The following is a 17,496-nucleotide window of genomic DNA, read 5'->3' as shown; positions in this document are numbered from 1 at the left end:
TATGTCATAATAATTTCCAGAGTTGTGAACTTTCAATAATTAAAATATTTAATTTTGTTGCTTCCCCATGTTTCTATTTTTTTAATACTCATTTGGCAAATAACAAAGACTAAGTGTCAGACTTTTTCCAGGTATAGGAAATACACTGGAAAATATAAACAAATCTTTATTTTGTGAAAGTCATAGTAAAATTGGTGAAACAGTTAACAAAAAATATATATATTTTTTTAAGCATGGATAAGTATAGTAAAGAAAAATAAGGAATGGTAAGGTAGTAGGGAGTGAGACACAGAAATTGTAACTTACAGGGAAAAAAGTAGCAGTATACAAAATTAACCTTAGAATTTAGAAGTTGTAATTCTTTATTTTTTGAATTTTTTAAAACATAAATAAATTTAATTCTCAACAATTTAATATATATAGTAACCACCACCAACATCCTTCATTCTCAGGCAACTGGTCAACTAAATGGGTTATTCCAAGTTTGTAGTTATCAAGAATCTTTTCAATACATAATTAATATCTGTGTTCTTGCTATTAATAGAATTTATTTTTTGGTTCAAATCTCTAACAATTGAAACATAGCCTAAAAACTTAAAATTTCCAAATAGAAAGGGATTAAATAATCATTAATTTAGAATGATTAAGAATAATTTAGGTCTTAAAAAAGTGAACTGAGCTGCTCAAAAATAAAAACAAGTTTTCTTTTCAAGTCAAAAGTGACTTAAAACCCATTTTCTTATCTTCCATATTTTTGCCCCTTTTTATTCATTGTGCTATTATGATACATCTTACACATAGATAAAATAAGCTCTCACTTAATGTGATGCTATTTTGGGGTAAATTTTAGGAATGCCCTTCACTCCCCAAAATCACCTTACATGCTGAATGATTCCTAAAAGCCCCCATAATTCATGAATAATTCAAAGTTCATTCATTTGGAGCATAAAATATATTTTAAAAGATATAAAATCTTCAAAGATTTAAAATAGCCCTGATAAGTGTGATGCAGTAAATATCATACATTATTAGCCATTATTTATGAATAATAGCTACTTGTTGAAGAATGCTTTTAAAATTATTGCTTTTTTCTTTCTTTGCTTTGTATATATATTATACAATAAAAAAAGTTTTTAAAAAGTAAGAGAAGAAAAAGACAGAGAAGGAAGATAGGAAAGAAGATAAGGAAAAAGGAAAGGAGGAAGGAAAGAAGAAGAAAAAAGTAAATAAGGCATGGGCGGGCAACCGTGGCTCAGTGGCAGAGTTCTCGCCTGCCATGCCAGAGACACAGGTTCAATTCCCAGAGCCTACCCATGCCAAAAAAAAAAAAAAAAAAAAGGTAAACACAAAAGTAAATAAGCCACAATTACCAAAAATGGTAACAATCCAAGTGTTCATCAACAGATTAATGGATAAACAAAATGTGGTATATACATACTACAGAACATTATTCAGCAATAAGAAGGAATATAGTTCTGAAGCACATGACAACATGATGAGCTTTTGAAGACATTATGTTGAGTGAAATAAGTCAGACACAGAAGGACAAATATGGTATGATCTCACTCATATGAACTAATTATACCATGTAAACTCATGAACATAGAGTCTAGAATATAGGTTACCAGGAGATAGAACGAGGCTAGCGAATAGGGAGTGGTACATAAGATGTGCAGAATTTTTAAACTAGATTGAATTTGAGTGAGTGGAAATAGAGGTGATGGTAGCACATCATTTTGTGAGTATAATTAGCTGTGCTGAATTGTGTGTGAGTATGATTGATAGGGAATATTTAGAGTCATATATGTCAACACAAGGAGAGTCAGAGGTTAAGATATGGGGATGTATAACTCAGTGAATCATGTTGTATGATGACTGTGATTAATAGTACAAAGATTAAAAATTTCCTTCCTGAACTAGAGCTAATGTACAAAACTATTACGAGGAGTTAATAATAGAGTGAAATATTGGAAAAAACAAACAAAAAAAAACTACAGCAAATTATGAACCATATTTAGCAGTAATATCTTAATATTCTTTCATCAACAATAACAAATGTACTGAACCAATGCTAGGGATCAGTGATGAGGGTCAAAAGAGGTGCAGAATGTTTGTGATTTTTTTCTCTCTCACTTTTTTCCTTTCTGGAGTAATGAAGCTGTTTTAAAATTGATTGTGGTGATGATCAAACACCTATGATGATACTGTGTGCCACTCATTGTTTATTATGGATAAATCACATGGTATGCGACTATATCTCAATAAAAATACTCATATAACAAGTATGAATTCTGCAGAATAATATTATGTTGGCAATGTAGATTCATGTAAAATAGAATATGTTACAGTCCCAATGTGTGTTTCAGTATTTTAGATGTTCTTGGTCCTCAAATTCAAAAATGTGATATCCTAGCTCTATTTTTAGTTCTCTCACTCCCACCTTCTCCTTGATCACCTGTTTGCTTGGCAGGCTTAGATGCTAAAATTGAGAAATTTTAGCTATCTTGAATTTCATCTATCTTGAATAGAAGGACTAAGTTGAAAAACCTCAATTTGGATTCTTGTCAGGAAAGTGGTCTTAGAAAACAGGCTTTGATTTTAAAATTATGGATGGTTCAAGATGATTAATAAAAGCATCATGTATTCATGGAGACAGTGGCATTAGGGAACTAAATAGTTACCCAGGAAGTAGATGGTTATAAGGATACCCAAAAAATATATATATATAATATTAGAGATTTACTTCTGAAGCTTCTTCTTACCTTCTAAAATGAAATATTTTCTCCATACATCCACATGCTGCTGTAAATGACCCTTATAAATATTTTCATGATCCAGATTCTGAGAGTTGAAATTAGTTGAAATTGAGGAATGAGCTCTTATTTTGGGGAAAGTATAGCGTATATGTTAAAAAGAGAGAGAGAGAGAAAAATTAGTATCTAGTATAGTGAGTTCAAGAAATTAAAAGGTTATTAGCACTATGGACTTTGAAAGTGGTATGCACTCAAAAAAATCTATTTTTCCTGGGGTATGGGACAGTGTACTTTCAATTGTATCTTTATGGTATTTAACTCCCAACTAAAATACCAAAATATAAGAAAAATTCATAAGAAAACCCTTTTGAAATGGGTCTATTATTTAATAATGGCACCTTTTATTACCTTTCAGGATGCAGTGCCCAGAATATACAATTAATTATTATTAATTATGTGTTCACACAATACCCTTGTTATTTTTAATTACCAAATAATAAATATTTTATTTTTTGTTCATTATATTCATTTGTACCAGCCAATCTATTTGTTAGGCTGGGGGAATGGGGAAGGGCACTACAACTGGAGCTGCGGAGACTGTGTCGCCCCTCCGAACATGGCATCTGGAACCACCCCTTCCGGACACCTGACTTCTGGAGAACCGCCCCTTCTGACCACCTGACTTCTGGAGAACCGCCCCTTCCAGACATCACCTGACCCTCTTGCTTAAAAACCACCCACGCCATCACCCAGACACTGACTCACCGCCTTCCATCTTGGGTTTGGTGAGCTCAGCCTGGGAGTGCAGAAATGAACCCACCCACTTTACATTTCCTGGGATACCTTCCTTCTTTCTCACCCTTTCGCCTCCTAAAGCTTTCATCTGGTGCCAAAACCTGGGAGAGGAGCACGGGTGCTGCCTGCCTGGACAGAGGCACCCCGGCTTCCTCTGTCCTCCTTCCTCCACAAAGCCAGTGACAAGGGATCCTTCAGCCCACTGCTACATCCACCACAGATTGGCTAAGTCCCTGCCCTCCTAGCCCTGCTGCTGGGTCTCATGGTTCCAAGAGAGCCTGTTCATTTACTCTCCGAAAATCGTGAATTCAGGTCAGGTTCTCTTCTGAGGGCTGAGGTGAATGGGGACGCCCGCAAGCCTCACTCCCTTTCCTGGGACTAGAAAAGTTGTGGGGATGCCACACTTTTCATTTCCTTCCCAAATTCAGGTCCAGGACCTGAAAGGGCCTCAAACCAGGGTGAGACATCCCCTGGGGAGATGAGCCCCCACTCGTAAGAGCTCCGAGGACTCTCTCAGGGCATTGGGACGTCGACATCCCCTGGGCCAGTCCTTTGTCCTCAGAGACCCATCAGTATGGGCAATAAATCCTCAAAAATCAAACCTTATACTCCTCTGGGTTGTCTTCTGACAAACCTATTCACACTGGATTCACTGCCAGACATCCGGCCAAAATGCCTCACTTACGTTTGCAAAAAGGCTTGGCCCCAGTATCAATTGGAAAATGGTTCTCATTGGCCTGAGGAGGGGACTTTTGATGTTAATATCCTTACAAACCTCTGCAGTTTTCCCAGAGGAAGGACAAATGGGCTGAAATTCCTATGTCTGGGCTTTCTTTCTTCTGCAGTCCCGCCCCTCCCTTTGTACCTCCTGCTCCACAGCTCAGGTTCTCCTAGCTGGAGAAACCCCCAAATCCCCACTTCTAAACAAACAGCCTGATGAAACTTCCTCCTTTTCCGACCCCCTCGATTTGTCTCCCTTTAAATGACAAGGGCCTCCACCAGATTTAGGGAAACTATCCTCTCCTCCCCGGCTCTACCTTCCTCTCCCTCTGGCAGCACCTCAACCGCCATCTTGTCCTTCTCTCCCCACCACCACTCCAGCAGCGTTCCCACCACCATCTTATCCTTATCTTCCCCCTTCTGGACTAGTAGCTATCCAGCCACCATCTCACCCTTCCCTTCCTCCTCCTACTCCAGCAGCTCTCCCACTACCACCATGCCCCCCACCCCCCGCTTCGGCTCTTCTGCCACTGGCTGGTTCCTTGCCATCCTCACCCATAAGCTCCCATACCCTCTCAAAAAGTACTTTACTCTATCCTCTCTGGGAAGTTGCAGGACCTGAAGGGCTAATTCGAGTACACACTTCCTTCTCCTTGGCCAATCTCTCACACATTGAGAAATGGTTGGGCTCCTTCTCTAATGACCCAACTACCTACACTAAAGAATTCCAATATCTGGCTAATGCCTACGACCTTACTTGGCATGACATTCATGTAATCTGCTCTTCTTCCCTAACTACAGATGAAATGGACCGCATTTTCAATGTGGCCAGGGCTCATGCTAACCAGGTGCATATAACTGACCACACCATGCCAGTGGGGGCCGAGGCAGTACCAGACCAAGAGCCAGGGTGGGACTACCAGATGGACACCCCAGTGGGGAGAAACAGATGGATTAGGTGAGACAAAATGCTTACATGCCTCATAACCGGCATGCAGAAAGCTTTCCATAAAGTCGTAAACTTCCATAAGCTGAGGGAGATTACTCAGGGTCCTGAAGAAAATCCTGCTGCTTTCTAAACTGGCTCACAGAAGCCCTCTCCCAATATACCTGCCTAGACCCTGACTCTGAGGCCAGTAAAACCGTTTTAGCCACACATTTTATATCCCAGTCAGCCCCAGACATTAGGTGCAAACTTAGAAAAATTGAGGACGGTCCTCAGGCCCCTATCTGTGACCTGGTAAACATGGCCTTTAAAATTTTTAATACTTGTGATGAGTTGGAGAGGGTGGAAAAGGAATCCTGGGACTGCTGAAGGGCGAATATACAAACCCAATCCCTGATTGTGGCTCTGCGGCCCACTTCAATGGAGAAGAAGCCGGCTACGACTAATCCACCACCAGGAAAGGGCTTCAAATGTGGCCTTGATGGACACTGGTCCTGCCAGTGCCCCAATCCTCAACCGCCCAAGGGGCCATGCCCTCTCTGGGGGAAAAAGGGACATTGGAAAAGTGACTGCCTCTTGGCACCTGGCCGTGGAGGGGCCGTCCTTCCAACCCCTGACCCACCGCTGGCAGTCCTGGGCCTGGCCACTGATGACTGACAACGCCCGGCCTCAGCAACCCGGATCACCCTTGTCGAGCCCAGGGTAACAATCAAGGTAGTGGGTAAGTCCACCTTCTTTTTAGTGGACACAGGGGCTACCTTCTCTGTCCTCCCCTCCTACTCAGGTCAACTCCTTCCTTCCCAGGTCATGGTTATGGGCATAGATGGCTGTCCTTTGCACCCCTTAACTACTGGACCACTTACATGTTTAATAGAAGGCTACCCCATTACACATTCTTTCTTGGTGATGCCTTCTCGCCCCAGCCCACTAACAGGATGGGATCTTCTCATCAAGTTAGAGGCCTCACTTCACTGGATACAAAAACCCCAAACAGATTTACTATTACCCTTTATGTGGCCTCCACCTCCACTCAGGGTTCCACCCCTCCTGCTCTTCCCCTACCACCTCACCTAGTAAACTCAGAAGTATGGAATACCTCAACTCCCCTCATAGCTTCCCATCATAAACCAGCTCTTATCCGACTAAAAGATCTGTCCTCATTCCTGTCTAGGCCACAATTTCTATCTCCACAACCCATTGGAAAGGACTCCAGCCCATCATTAACCAGCTCAAGGGAAAGGGACTCCTTACACCCACCAATTCGCCTTATAACACCCCCATCTTGCCTGTCAAGGAACCTGACGGTTCTTACCATTTAGTCCAAGACCTCCAACTGATCAATGAGGCTGTCATCCCCATCCACCCGGTAGTTCCAAATCCATATACTCTTCTCTCACACATACCTCCTCACACTACTCATTATTCTGTCCTGGACCTTAAAGACGCCTTCTTCACAATCCCTCTAGACCCTGCCTATGCCCTCATTAATACTACTCTTACCCAGGTGTCCGTCGACATTTCGCGAGCTGAGCAAGATCTCTCCAGCCACCTCACCCAAACCTCTGCCTCACCAGCCTCTCTCACGTGGCTCCAAATCCTCCAACAAACCTTACTTTTCCTCAACCAAACACAAATACTCCCTAAAGTAACCCGCTGTTTTCTCTGTGCATCATTAAATAGGCCACTATTGGCAGCTGTCCCTATAAATCCAATCCAAATGCATAATCATAGCCCTGATTCCTGCCACACCACTCTAAAGAGCATCCCCCTATGGGAACCAGAGCCTGAAAACCTTCCCTATGCCCTTAAAACCTGCTACTTCACACACACAACTGCAAATCAGACACAGCTTCATAATAAATGCCAAACTAACATCACTATCCACAACACCACCCATGCCCCCAAAGGACAGTATTTCTGGTGTAGTGGAACTCTTACCAAGTGCCTTAACTCCACTGCCCCAGGACCATGCTTCCTGGTAACTACTTTTCCTCAATTAACCCTCTATGGGGAGTCCGAACTAACTTGGCTACTGCCCTCTCCTCGCTCCAAAAGGGCTGCATTTCTTCCCATCCTGGTAGGCATCAGCCTAACTGCTTCAGTCACAGCCTTAGCCACAGTGGGAGGGGCACTGGGACATGGTATTTTAACCTCTCAAAACTTTGAGACTCGACCACAGGTAGCCCTGGAATCAGCATCAGAATCCCTTTCCTCTCTACAACATCAACTCACCTCACTAGCCCAGGTAACTCTTCAAAATCAATGGGCCTTAGACCTGCTAACAGCCGAGAAAGGAGGAACGTGCATATTCCTTCAAGAATGCTGCTATTACGTCAACGAGTCAGGTCTGGTGGAACAAAATATTCAAACCTTAAACAAACTAAAAGAGGATCTCTACCACAGGAAACAAGGAACCAACTCTGCCTTAGATTGGTTTTCTTCCCCCCTGGTGACATGGCTCCTCCCGCTACTAGGACCAGGTATCCTAATCTGTCTCTTTTTTCTCCTAGCTCCCTGCCTCCTCAACTTCCTTCAGGGATGCAAAAAGGAACTGTCATGGGTAGCCGCCAACCAATTGCTGCTGCTTCATTACCACCACCTACCCTCCTCACCAGATTCCTAAAGCTAACCTCCTCCCTCCCCTGACTGTGACAATGTCACCCCACGTTGCCCCATTACAGCAGGAAGTAGCCAGAAGAACCTCAATGCCCTATTATCACAAAAAGGCTGGAATGTTAGGTTGGGGGAGTGGGGAAGGGCACTGCAACTGGAGCTGTGGAGGCTGTGTTGCTCTTCTCAACATGACTTCTGGAACCCCCCCTTCCAGACACCTGACTTCCGGAACTGATGAACCCCCCTTCTGACCACCTGACTTCCGGAGAACCACCCCTTCTGGATGTCACCTGACCCTCTTGCTTAAAAACCGCCCACGCCATCACCCAGGTGCTGACTCACCTTCCTCCATCTTGGGTTTGGTGAGCTCAGCCTGGGAGCACAGAAATAAACCCTCCCACTTTAAATTTCCTGGTCTACCTTCCTTCTCCCTCACCCTTTCGCCTCCTAAACCTTTCACTATTGTCATTGGCATTTCTACATTTTATTGTTTAGCATTTATCTCAGATATACCACAGATATAGCTCTACTTCTTGATAAAGAGTACAATTATGAGTACTTCCAGACAAAGCTGTACAACAATTCTTAGGGGCCCTATTCTATCCTGAGTCCTTCAGAAAATAAAAATTTCTTGAGGCAGAAGCATATGTGCAGTTTATCAGGTAGTACAAATGCAAGGAATCAAGAGTGAGGGGTTAAAAAAGAAGTGGAACTGGGAAGGAAGGGAAAGCAATTCCAAGGGGGTATGTTTCTGAGCAGGCTACAGTCTCTGAACAAGCTCAGCTGATTGCTCCATCTCACTAGACATTTTCAATGTGGCCACGTGAATTACTGTATCTGAGAACAGCCCATTGGGAGTGGCAGAATAGAGAATTTGTCCTTTGGCTTCCTTTTGAATGCACACATGCCCCTTCATCTCTCTCACTTATTAAAGTTGAAAGTTGACTCTTTTGCACTCCAGGCTGTCCTTTTTCTTACTAAGCCTCACTAGGTAACTGATAAAGAAGTCAAAGGCATTTTAGAAACAGGTTGTAGTTTGTATCTCTTGGTCAGCATACACTGCCCATGGTGCCCAAAGGTCAAACTCTCTCTTCTGTTATAGTCCCTTTGAGATCTGGATTAGGAAATAAACTCTTTTCTTCAGAGACTCAAAATTTTCCCACCGTATTTAAAAATGTTTCAGGCTTTGTTAACACAAAACATTATTCATCTTATGGTAAATGTATAATCACATGTGCATGCGTGTATATGTGTAAATGCGTATTTCTTTTTCTTTTACATTTCAGTGACCAGAAGAATCTTCCTGACATTTTTTTCCTAGAGGCTTCCAATCTAAACTTCAAAATCAAATATAAAAACTTTCTTCATCTTAGATCACCTTGCCCTCTGCTCTCATTTTATTTTTCCTTTGATCTATGTTTTATGTCCAAGACATGGCATCATTCTTGTTTTCTATCCTCATTCCTTTCAACCTGAAAACATTCTTTCTTTATTCTCTGCTCTTGGAAGAAGCAGTTTGGATTGTTCCAACTATCAAAGCTCCTCTGTACTTTTGCTTTACCAATCTGACAATGCCTTCCAAAGTTTTTCAATTACTTAAAAAATAATCCTATAATAAGATGATAGTATAAAGATACTATAGTCCATCTTCTCTTAAAAATCACCTTAAACACAGAGAACAAGAAACACAAATAATAATTTTGATGAAACCAAGACACAGTGGTAGGTCTAAATTTCTATATATGAAGACTGAAATTAATTGGAAAAATGGTAACTAATTTTGTAAAAAGGAGTAAGGTAAATTAGGTGACAGCAAAGAGAATACTTCTGAGCAGTAGTTTGGTAAAACCCATGCAGTGCTGTGAAGTCTCAGAGATTGGTAAGAAGTGTCACAAAATGTGGAGATGTGGGAAGAAAAGGCTTCCCTCCAAATGAGGAAATTTTATGAATCTTTCTTTAAAGGACAGGTAGACCCAAAGATTGTTCTCCAGGAAGGCAGTCTCAGAAATCCCATCACAGAGCACAGCTTGGAAAATGTTCTCAACGAAAATAGCACTACTTCATCTTTGTGCCCTTACACAGCCCTACAAATCAATTCTAGGTGTCAGTCTCTTATATCCCAAATATGATTTCAGAATAATTTTCTGGAAAGCTTAACTGATCTAGAAAAGAGATTTTCCCCAGAAAAAAAAAAAAACACAAATCCTGTTGGCTACATAATCAGAGTTCCCAGTTGTGGAATACCCCATGTAAAATACATCTGGTGATAAATCCAGTTCACAATGGTTTTGGAAATTAAGTCAAATTCAACTTTAGATTAAGATTCTGTACATTACTGAAGCCAGCTTATCAAAAAAGACAAAAGAAGAAATAATATGGCTCAATTTTCTTGTCTCCTACATTTACATTTTTTAAAAACGATTATTCCACTTTTATTAGGGAGCAATTATATTGACATGGCTTTGTAATATAAACAAATGATCAGGTTTACAGTGCTTCTGCAAATAAGAGTTGAGTGGAACCTAACAAAAAGACTTTCCAGTTGGCTTTTAAGGGCTTCATCCAAATATAGCAGATACACAGGAAGTTCAGAGAATAAAAGGGATTTAGAAGAAGCAGAGAAAATGTGGCAAGTAGAAGAAAATATCAGTGGGGTCAAAATTAATACCATAAAGAATGGGGAAAAAAGAGCTGAATGCTATATGATAGGGGGATATCACAGAATAGAATGATACAACATTGATGTACATGTACATAAACAATAATATTTATAATATTATTATCTAAATGCTAAGATTAAAAAAAAATAAAGGTGAAGAAATTCACCAGATTGATTTCCAGCTTGAAAAGAAGTGACGTTCCAGAAAAACAGTCAAATAACAACCTTATGTAGCACATTCCAAATTAGGAAAGGTTGAACATAATGGACAAACTTCCTAAATAAAACTTCCTAAATAACTTTGGCTAAATGAAATGAAACCTAATGGTAGATTTTGTAATGCTGTTAAACACTGAGAGATAACTTACTTTCTCAGACTTAACATTGAGTTTAAAGAAAACAAAGCAAATAAAAAGGATATAGATTCCAAGAAAAAGTTATACAGAAAAGGAATTAATACTTGGATTAGGAGTGAAAATTATTTTCAAAGACTTACTAATCAACATGTGACATGTACAAAGTGAAGGAATTATGATTGACTGTATTGTTAATAAGATAGAAAGTGGGTAGAGAGTGTAAGGGATTAAAATCACCATCTACTTTGGTTGGAATTCAACAGACAATATCTAAAATTGAATGGGGAAATCTGTGCACATTTTTTGGCAGAAATATGCAGGAAAATTCCAAAAGCAACTAATATGAGTTAAAAGTATGGAATGGGACAACAATGGAAAGGGGAGAGTCACAATTAAGGGACTATTTACCTTTTAATGCTTTTAAATTTATTTTAAATTCTCTCAGCTCAATTTGCCTTTATACATTATGCACATGCTTTTTTGGATAGAAACAAATTAAATAGTAAAAATATTATAGGCTTTACAAAGAACATTGGAAAAGAAGATCAAGGACAAAACTGCTAGCATAGTTATGTATTTCTTCCTAGAATATGTTAAAGGAATTCAAGTCCTGCCATTTTCATACAACATGATACCATAAACACTTCAATGGCATTATAAATTCTGTATGAAAAGTATTTTCATTTGTAAAATAAATTTTTCCAAGTAAATATTCCATAATCTGTTTGTATCCTCTTGATCTATTAATTTCCTTGTGTGATAATGAAATTCAGAATTGACAGGATGAGAAAAAATATCTATGCTTAATTTTTCAGATTATTAGGATCACTTTCTGATACTGTATTTTCAGAATTGGAATAAGTGAAGCAAATTTATTGCCTGAAAAATGTTGACAAACTTTGTTTCAAACTGGTTAAACTATTATATACTTAACTAAGAAAGGTATATGAATGCTTATTTCATCACAGCTTTTTCACTTTGTACCTAGATACTCCTGAGATAAGTTTCTAAACTGCTAATTAGCAATTCACAACCCCAGCCTCTGGCCTCATTTCGGGGATTGATAGAAGAATGCATATTGCCTGAGCTAGTGTTAAAATATATTTGATTATTTTCATTATGTATTCTTTAGTACAATTCTCAGTATCCACCCACATTCTTTCCCAATACAGAAAATATCCTTCCTAACCTTATGTCTATATATCCAGTCTAATAAAATTACATACGAATTTTAAATATTAGATATTCAACAAGTCAGTTGAAGATAAGAACTAAGTGTCAAAATTGAACGAATAGCAGAAACAATATAGTTTTCCTCCTTTCACTACCAATATGACCACAACATCTTTTGTGTGTGTGTGTGTGTGGGGGGGCAAGCACTGGGAATCGAACTCGGGTCTCCAGCATGGCAGGTGAGAACTTTGCCTGCTGAGCCAAGATGGCCCACCCATATTTATTTAAAAAATAAAAGTAAAAATGAGGAGGGGACTATAGAATCAAAATTTGATTTACAACTAGCTTAGAAAGGGGTTGGGGATGGTGGGAAGTGGTTATAAGAAGGTAACACCAGGAATCCTTGATTTGGACTTATTCTGTATCTCAAGTGTGGTGTTCACTCTAATCTCTACATGTGATAAGGTTTCATAGGATTAAAGACAATAAACACACACAAATGAGTGCATGCAAAACTGGTGAAGTCTAAGTAAGTTTGTGCTTTGCATTAGGTTCTTTCCAGTTGTGAAATTGTGGTTGTGATACAGATGTTACCATTGGGGGAACTCTGTGAAAGTTATAGGGGAAGCCTCTGTATCAATTCTTACAGCTGTAAATGAATCTACAATTATCGCAGAATAAAAGTAAACAAACAAACAATGAAAAAAACTAGATACTTAGTCCTCTTAAAAAGCTGGGAAAGGGAGTTGAGGCTTCTTTTCCTAAGTCCTCAGGACAGAATTCTTGATTTCAAAACCTTATTATTAAGTATTAGTCAAGCTTTGATGAAAAATAAGGTTTATCTGTCATTGCTCTTAAATTGGTATATATTTATTACATTAAAGCAAAGTGAAATAAAATAAATATTAAAGTATGAGACAATTCTGTAATTATAAACTCTTCAAATGAAGTGCTAATTAATTTTTACCTCGCTATGGTCAAATAGTTAAAAATATCTCCAGCACAGGCTACCTAGATCAGACTAGAAGTTGCTTTTGAATTTAACTCATTTATTACATGCTTTTAAAATCATCTTCATTTTTTTGTCCTTACACTGTTTTAGTAAACATGATACTAAATTTTCATTTACATATGTTCTAAAATTAATATTAGCTATGTCCTTCTGATCTATAAGAGAAAAAATAATTTTTCGATGAACTAAACTCTGCTATGAACAAATAAGCTGAATGGGAGAAAATGAGATTTGTTTTCAGTCTTCACAGGCAGAATAAGATAAAAATTCAGGCCACCTGGGCACAATCTGTGATTTTCCTTTCTCAGGATAGTGTCAGGAATCTTTAGAGAATTCCTCTGACTGATTATAAAATCATTCCCTTAACTGCAGCTCTTGATTTTTTTCTTTTTGATTCAAGACTATAAAATTTTTTCCTGTGAATTTCTCCTGAGAGAAATAAAATTCTTGCACATCTCCAACACTTATTTACCTCTTATTTTATCCCCATGTAAGTTTTCTCAGTGGTTAAACATTGTAAGAGCTCCCAAGGAACTGCGTGACTATTCCCTTTCCTGAACGCTTATTGTCACTCTTTTCTCCCTCTAAACTTCTCATACATTCAACTTATTCCTTCTTCTAGAATTGTTCTTTGACTCTTCCATTTTAATAAGAAAAAACTGAAACAATCTTATGTCGAAGTTTAATGAAGAATTCTCAAGCCATTAGTTTTCCCCATCATGCACACTAAAACATCACCGTGCCATAAACATCAGAGTGTGTGCAGCATCAAATTCAAATGTCATGCTGAAAAAAATATTAGGAATAGTCAAACACATGCAGAGTTTCACTTTTTGTCAATGTCCTGAGAGTTAATGCAATGCAGTGATTAAGAACACAGACTGTGTGGTGTTTCAGCCCAGAATAGGTGGCCTTTGCCTCGTCATTAGGAATCATCTGGTAGACCCAGCTTGAGTATTAACCTACAGAATAAAAAGCCTCTACTCTCGAAGACTGCCAAGGATATGAAAGCAGGAAAAAGTAAACATTTATTCCAGAATGAATGAGACTAATGAGGTGTGCCCACTCAATGTAACACGTGTTTCTGGAGAGGATCCAGAACCTGAAAGATAAAAGAGACGTTATTTGAATAGTTAGTTGACAGCATGCAAAATGTGGGCTTTGAATAGAATGGCAGTGTTGTGTCAGTGTTGATATTGTGATTGGAATAGCTATTTGGCGATAATTTAGAAGGCATAATGTCAGAAAAATCAAGTCTATGCCTCAGTCTGTTTTATCTGTGCCACATTTATATATGTATATCTATGTCTGCATCTACATATGTGGAGAGAAAAGTTATGGAGCAAATGTGGTGAACTGTTAACATTTGGGGAGTCTGTGAGGAGGTGATATGGAATATCTTTACACAACTTTTGTTATGGTTCTGTAAATCTGAAATGATTTTAAAATAAAATGTTTTTATTTAAAAAACAAAAACCATACAGACTGCAAAGAGAATTTGAGTGTGTTCAAATATCAGCTCTGCCATTTCCTGGTTGTGTGATCTTGGATTAGACACCTAACATCATCTGCAAAACAGAAAGATATGTTAGCATTTATATAATAGAGTATACTGTTGTCTAGATGAATTACAGATATGAATTTTATTGAACAGGGCCTGGCACAAATTAAACATCATGTAAATGGTAGCCATTATTGTGAGTTATCTGTGCAGCTATGTGGTATTTGGTATAGAATTTCAGTAAAAGAATAAAAATACAAAGTTTCGAATGCCATTGAAAGCAATGCACTGTAATCCTCAGTACATTTCAGTCAACTTCACCTTCATAAATCAAAGAAAACCCTTGCTTGACATTCATAGTTACTGCAGGAAGGAACCAGCAGATGTAATGATTGATAGATAGTAATGTGAAAATTATACTAGTTTTCCATATTGAAAGCTAAGTGAAAAAAAAAAAAAGTGCAGTGGTAGAATGCTAATCTACCATGCAGAAGACCTGGGTACGATTCCCCAACCATGTACCACCCTTAAAAAAAAGCTAAGCCATAAAACCAGTGAAGGGGTCTCTCACTAGGATTTAAGACATCAGAGATGCAAATACACTGCTTCTTTTCTTTTTTCTTTAAATAGAGAAATCTTCTAACATTTTAGTAACAGGGGATATTACTTGCTTGCATTGAAACTCTTTTTTTGGTGTGATTGTAAACATTTTGGGTTATTTTGACTTGGAATTAACTCAGTGAGAGCACCTATCTTTAAAGAGATGCCAACAAGCTGCCAACTGTTTTCTCTATGCTTTGTGTCAGATGATAGGACATACAACCCAACAAAATTGCCATCTGAGAATCATTTAATTTCTCAGTACTAGCTTGGTGCCTGACTCTTAGAGGACATTTAGTAAATATTTGTTGAATAAATAGATAATTGCAAGTCACACCTGAATGAATAGCTTACATCATAGAACATATCAAAAAAAGTTATTTTAGTATCACAAAGAAGCTAAATAACATGCTCCACCATCAACCTAGCTGAAGTACACCTAGTTACTTAGCCACTATTAAATGTTACTAAAACATAATAGGCACTATAGCCTAAGGGTTAGTTCTAGGATCTTTGATTTTTTACCTATGTTAAAAAGTGACTTCCTCACTTACCAGCCATTTAAGTGACTAGCTTCTAAACGAGAAGCATGGGATAATTTTATTTTTTATCACAGATATAACATACATGCACATATATATATATATATATATTTATGCAACCTACACACACACACACACACACAAACACTATCTATATAATTTACATATATGAGAAGAATTATATGAAGGCAAGAAAAATGAGTATCACGTATTCTTAATACTCAACCAAGTGTTTTTATGTGTATAGAAGAATTACAGGGTATAGTCAGTTCTGCCATGAAGCAGTTTATAAATTTAGTTGCTAGGATAGATTTTAGCAAGTCAACTTAATCAGTTTGGATGTCACAATTAAGTTGAAGTTATGAAAAAAAGTACCTTGTACATTCCCATCAGTGGGTTGAATATGTGCATGGTGGAGGAAGTACTGGAATACAAGAGAGTGCTAGAGCATTTGCCCTAAATTTAGGAACCTTTGAAATATTATTCAAAGTTTTTTTTTTCCAACTTAATAATCTATGCTCAGTATACTACATGGCAGCAAATAACTAAGTGTAGTTTAGAGTCAAACTTTTTGATAAAGTCAGCAAATGTGAAGATGAAGACAAGAAATCTCAGAAAAAAGTAAATCATTGAGGAAATATTAAATGGAAGATCTTGACTAATCCAATTGGCTAGAATTGGATGCAGTAAAATGAAAAATTATTCTAAGCCACAGAAATAATTATGATTTTAGACATAGAATTAAGAATATGGTAGGAGTAGTATAGAACATGTAAGGTTTTAGAATTTAACAAAGAGGACATAGAGGGCCTTTGTAAGTGTTTGAAAAGGAAGTTGGTATAATTAAACAGACAGTGTAAGAAAATTAATCTGTTAATAATAAGCAGGATGTATTATAAAACAAGACACAAAGCCCTTGGTATCAGTCAGGAAGCCCTTTGTGAAATCTGACTGTGAGGAGAGACTATCTCAGGGGAGAATCAGAGGAATGAAAATGGAGTGAGAAGAAGGAACATCAGACGCACTTTTCGGAAGTTGAGTAGTAATGGGGCTTGAAGGAGAAGAATGAGTAAAAAGCGACTTTCTGATTTCATACTCAGGTGATTGGAAGAATGGAGATGCAGCCAAAAGAGACAGAACAGAAGAAACATGCATTTGGAGGAGAGCAATACTTTTCATTTATGATATATTGAGCTTTAAGTGATGGTTTTAGTTCACCAAGTGGAAAGTTGAGTGATACAGCCGATGATTCAGTAAGAGTGAAAAGCAGAGATTTAGATTCTGAAGGCGTCAGTGTAACTGTGAGAACAAAGATTGGGAGAACACATAATTCTAAAAAAGGAGAAAAGAGGACACTCCAAGAGCTGAGTTTGGGAAAACAACTGCAATTAGGATAAAAGAGAAGATAAAGTAGGTCAGAGTTAAAGCTAAATTATCTACAAAATATAGTCAATATAAGAGCTAAAGAAATATCATTATGAATAGCCCTTGAAATGCCACATTTTTATATGCAAGTTCAGTGTTAAAAGTTAAAGAATAAAAGTTGAAGAAAAAAAAGAAATGTCATTTCAAAATAAATGTTGACACTTTAATTAGCAGACATGCCCTTCTCTTCTAACTCAAGTCCTCCATATAATGCAGACATATTTTGACTTATTGTGCTTTGCTTCATTGCACTTGATAGAAACTGCAGTTGTTTGTTTTACAAAGATTTGTAAAACTTTTGAAGATTTGTGGCAACTCTGTATCAAACAAATCTAACAGTGCCCTTTTTCCAATAGCATGTACTCACATCATGTCTTTGTCACATTTTGGCATTTCTTGTA

This window comes from Tamandua tetradactyla, chromosome 5 (genome assembly GCF_023851605.1).
Source record: "Tamandua tetradactyla isolate mTamTet1 chromosome 5, mTamTet1.pri, whole genome shotgun sequence".
NCBI classification, from domain to species: Eukaryota; Metazoa; Chordata; class Mammalia; order Pilosa; family Myrmecophagidae; genus Tamandua; species Tamandua tetradactyla.
The sequence above is the reverse complement of the archived record's forward strand: the minus strand, read 5'-3'. Positions refer to the sequence as shown.